We start from the raw sequence: 5,913 nt of genomic DNA on the forward strand, positions 1-5,913 counted from the left end.
TTACATGAGTCTTACAAACAATATTATCTCAACTAGTGGGGGGACCATGGGTCTATATAACCGAGCTTCCAATAAGTAGATCAAGAATTTAGCACTAAAATTCACTAACTTATTAATTCTTCGTTGAATCCACGCATAGAACTTAGAATTGCACTCTCAGTATATAGAATGCTCTATATGTTCTACCATATAGACACATCATTAGTTATCCATTGTTATAATCCTAATTTGATCAATTATCCTCTATATGAATGATCTACACAGTACAGGGATTAAATTACCGTAACACCCTACTATGTATTTTATCCTTAAAACACTTGACCCCGTATAAATGATATTTCAGCTTATGTGAAATGAGATCTCCACCATTTATTTTCGTTTGGTCAAGCTCGAAGGAGATCATCCTTTGCTTACTATTTGCGAGATAGAAGCTATAGATTCCATGTTTATGCTAGCGCTCCCACTCAATTGCACTACCGTGTTCCCAAAAAGTACGTATCACCCTGACCTAAAAGTAGGCTTAACTAACAATTCAAGGAACACGAATAGCCTTTCAAGATTGACCCTAATCATAACAGGATTAAGATCATTTGATCTAGGATCAACTAGGCGATATTGACTTGAATAGATTTTACGGTAAGTTTAATTAAATCTAAGTCAAAGTTCAATATCGGTCCCTTCCGATGCATACTCCATGCATCCAACCTGAGCTTTACTTTAACCAATGCTCTGGAAAGAACATAGTATTTCTCCAAATACAAGTAAACTCTTGTTGTAGATTATCATATCAGTAAAACCCTGTGTCTGATAAATCTAGGAAACCTTATTCACATAGTCATGTTTACTTTCCAATGTGTTGACGACACAATAAACAGGATCAAGTATGTGAAAAGGGTTTCAGATGAATTTATACATTATGTACATATAATCATGAAATAAATCATGTGAACCATGCAACATTAAATGTTATTTCTGATCTATATTAATAAGTAAATCTGATTATATTGAAATGAGTTTTATTTAGGGCATAAAACTCAACATTAACAACCTAAATAAGAACTTCTAAAATGATATAAAATAAACACATAAAAGGTATGAGAAATCTTACATTGGTTGCAGTAGTATTAAATGACTCCTTCCGCTCAGATCTCTAACCCTTGTATCCTTTCTGTAGCAGAGTATCACCAAGATCTGAGCTCGAAACTCCTTCTTGTTGTTTGGATGCTTCACAGTCTTACACACTATGATTGAGAACTCACTTGTTATGTGTGGGCATGCACTCAATCACAAAGGCTTGAAATAGGTTTGTGAAGATGGCTATAGTATTTCGAAATTAGAAGAAGAAGAAGGAAGAGGCCTCATAAACATAGAGAGAAAACTAGATTTTTAGCTTTAGAGGTATTATTTGGATAATGAGACCATAGCTTTCCTTTTATACTAATTTCCACTAGGTTAGGGTTGAATTATTTGGAATATAAAATTGATAAAAATAGAGTAAAATAACCACCTAGTGGCTGGCCACATAGTGGACCCTACACTAGTTTGGTTTTTGCTATTTTTTTTTCTATTTTATCTATTTTTCACAAATACCATTTTTTTTGCACTTTCAACCCTATAAATGCCAAAACTATTTATTTAATAATTAAAATAATTATCAAATAAAATTATCATTTATAATATTTATTAATTAGACTAATAAATTAACCCTAAAATAGTATTTCTTCACAATCAAGCCATATTTTAGTGAAAATTCATAAACCAGACATAGTCTAATTTTAGAATTATAATTGATTAACTAAAATCAATTAACTGAGTCTTACAAGCAGTTTGTCTCAACTAGTATGGGGACCATGGGCCTATATAACCGAGCTTCCAATAAGCAGATCTAGAATTTACCAAGTAAATCCACTAACTTATTAATTTCTCGTTGAACCACTATAGAACTTGGAATGGCACTCTCAGTTATATAGAACGCTCTATATATTCTACAATATAGATACGCTATTAATTATCCATTGTTATAATCCCAACAATCAATGATCGTCTATAGATAATCTACATTGCATAGGGATTAATTTACCGTTACACCCTTCAATGTATTTTATCCTTAAAACACTTAGTCACCTATAAATGATATTTCAGTGAACTAACATAATCACTGAAATGAGTACTTAACCATTTATCTCTGTTTAGCCAAGCTCGAAGGAAATCATCGTTTCACTTCTATGTCCAGATAGAAGCTATAGATTCCATATCTATGATTAGCGCTCCCACTACTATCATGTTTCCGAAATGTACATATCACCCAGACCAAAAGGTAGGCTTAACTAACAAATCAAAGAACATAAATAACACTCTTGAAGATCAAACCTAACCATGTCAGGATTAAGATTATTTGATTTAGGATCAACTAGGTGATATTGAATTGAATAGATATTACGGTAAGATTATCATATCTAGTCCAAGTTCAATATCGGTCCCTTCTGATGCATACTCCATGCATCCAACACAAGTTTACTTTAACCAATGCCCTGGAAAGGACATAACACTTATCCAAGGTGCAAGTAAACTACATTGTAGATTATCATATCAGTTAAACCATGTGTACTGATAAATCTAGGAATATATTTAATCACATAATCTTGATTACTTTCCACTGTGCTGACAACACAATAAACATGAATATCAATGTGATAAGGATTTGGATGAATTTATAAATCAAATAAATATATAAATGATCGCATGAACCAAATGACATACTAAATAAGTAATGAAAATAATTTTATTTCTTTATTGATGATTGAATAAAAAAGATTACATTGAAATAGAGTTTTATTTAGGGCACAAAGCCCAACAAGTCCATCAAGACCATGGGATCGTGTTGCCTCGGCAAGTCGCTTCTCATTGAGATTACTTGTAACACCCTAACTACCATAGGCGTATTATGTGATTTTTAAACGTACTGTGCAGCTCGTTGCTAATCAACGAGGTTTATGGAAAAACGTGATTAATTAAAATTTTGCTTTTTAATTAAACTTATAAAATAATATTACAAAAGACTCGGGATCCCGATTATAAAATCATTTACAAAAAGTTTTAACTGATTAACTGATACATAAAATAAAAGTCGTCTAACGACCAATTACAAAATCAGCCTCGCTGTCCCGAGGATCGTACGCTCCAGGCCTAACCGCCCCGACATGTACAATCTTCACAAGCTCGCTCACGGCCCATCAGCTTTAGCCTTGCCTTTACCTACACATAAACGTAGATCTGTGAGTCGACAGACTCAGTAAGAAAAGCATAATAATACTCATACATAATTCTAACTGCCGTGTCCAACACGATACTGAGTCCCGCTACTGCCATGTCCAACATGGTACTGAGCCACCACTGCCATGTCCAACATGGTACTGAGTTCTGAACGTTCATAGGGACGGTACTATTGACACGTAACAACCTGATCGGTCGAACCGGTCATACTCCGCCGCCGGTCATACTCCACCGTACCGACGTGTTACTATATCCTCCCGATCGGCCGAACCGGTCATACTCCGCCGCTGGTCATACTCCAGCCTGTACCGACGGGATACGTCAATAGTACGGAACCACCAACCAAGTGTCAGCCTGATCGGTCAAACCGGTCATACTCCGCCATCGGTCATACTCCAGCCTGTACCGACGTGACAGGGTTGGATGGTTCGAAGCCAATATACATAACTAATGTAATCTAACAGGCTTCCTACATGCACACTAAACATGTAATCTACATATGCATACTGTTATACTAATCTTACCTGGATTCCGAATTCAGGTGTGCCGTCAACTTACCGGAACTTTTAGCCGAGCGGCGGACATGTGCTCCTAAACCATAAAAATCACAACATTATAAGTGATACGCTAAATCACTTCCCGGGGACTAAAACTAGGAACTAAAAGTTTCCCTATCGATAAAAACATGGCAATACCCCTTAAAACATAAAAACGAGGAAAAACACGGGTTCTGAAAATTCCCCAACCGGTAGACCGGTTGCCCAACCGGAATTCCGGTTCGGGAAATTCAGACCCCCATCCGATTCCGGATGCACAACCGAATTCCGGTTCCTCGCAGCGGAACATCAAATTTTCATATCTTGCTCAAATCAACCCCAAATCACCTCAAACTTTCCAGACCTGTTCTATACCTTCCCTAGAACATATCCAAGGCATCAAAACAACCCAGAAACCTCAAACACAAAAAATGCCATTGGAGCTCAAGCTTTGAGTTCTAAACTCAAACTTGAGCAAAACCACCTAATCATGCATTCCACTAGCTTAATTCTACTTAAACTAGCATAAAATCATCTCTGAAAACTATTAAAAACAACAGCAACATCACAGAAACAGATTACACAATTTTCATGTTGAAAACCAAACTTTTGCATAATAAAACTCTAGCATGCTCAACCTAGGAATCATACTTCACAAATAGCTTAATTACCAACTAAAAATCATGCTTTTAACCTCAGAAAATAATCACAAAATACAGCAGCAACAACAACCAAACTCATGCATGCATCACCAATTAATCAAACTTATCCTAAGAAAAATAAGAGAAAAAGCTAGAAATCACCTACCACAATCAAGAAATCACTAGAGTTTGCAAACCAATGCTTGAATCACCACAAAAATCCAGCTCCAAGCACCCCCATGCACAGCCGAAAATAGAGAGAAAAAGAGAGTGTTTTTCCTTCAAAATTTCTAACTTTGTGTTTTTTGTGAAAATGAATAAAATAGAAATAAAGTCACTTTTAATATTTCATTTCAGCCACAAATCAATTAAAATAAACATTAATTCCATTTAATAACTCACATAAGACAAAACACTAATGGGGCAAAAAGACCATTTTGCCCCTCCACCATAAAACCACATAAATCATACTAAAGGGGTATTTTTGGGAAATTCTAAATTCCCGGCCAATCCCGACATTCCCAATGTCTAACACCCGTCCCCAAACTACTAACATACTAAATTGTGATTTCTACTGAGCCAAACGCCGAGTTCCAAAATACCGGGCACCGGAAATGCAAAATATGAAAACCACTGAATAATATAACCATGCATTTCCGAATTCCATAAATAACAGTAATAAATTATTTAAAAAGCTATAAATAATTTCATAATTAATCATAATTAACTGATAATTTCCAAATTAACTAAGCGGGCTTTACATTACTACTCCGACGAAAGGGATTGGAGATGGATAGATGATGTTCCTAAAAGTGGTGACGGTCTAGGTGGAGATCCATCATCGCTCAAGTGTTAAGTCTTTTTTTTCCCTAGATTATGGGTTTTGATTTGGTTGTGATATTAATTTTAAGTTTTGTTTGTGGTTTTGGATTTTGATTTTTTGTGATATTGGATTTAGGGTGATGGTAGTTTAGGTTTTATTTTTGTGATTTTGGGTGGTGGCTATGGTGTTTTTTTTATTTCTGATTTTAGGATTCAAGCAGTGTTTGTGGTGATACAACGCTCCATGGAAATTTGGTATTGGGCAGAAGAAGAAAAAGGAGGAGGAGGAGGAGGAATGGTGGTCTCGATGCTTCCAGAGAAGAAGGGGAAAAAAGAAAAAGAAAAAAAATTAAAAAAAAAATGTTTTTTTTTTTTGTAATTTATTTTATTTTTTAAAAAATTATTTTCTAAATTTTAAATATTGCTTACAAATTTTATAATATTTAAACAATTAATATTATGTGGACCACTAAAAATGTGTACACATGGGCAGTCCACCGTGACACTTAACTGAGGTTTTTTGATGGACGTGTACAATAGTGTACACGTGGGCAGTCCACCGTGACACTTAACTAAAGTTTTTTTTATGGAAGTGTAAAGAGCTAAACAGAATGTGAGTTTGGTAGGTTTTGCCGTCAAAA

This window comes from Cannabis sativa, chromosome 5 (assembly GCF_029168945.1).
Source record: "Cannabis sativa cultivar Pink pepper isolate KNU-18-1 chromosome 5, ASM2916894v1, whole genome shotgun sequence".
Taxonomy (NCBI): domain Eukaryota; kingdom Viridiplantae; phylum Streptophyta; class Magnoliopsida; order Rosales; family Cannabaceae; genus Cannabis; species Cannabis sativa.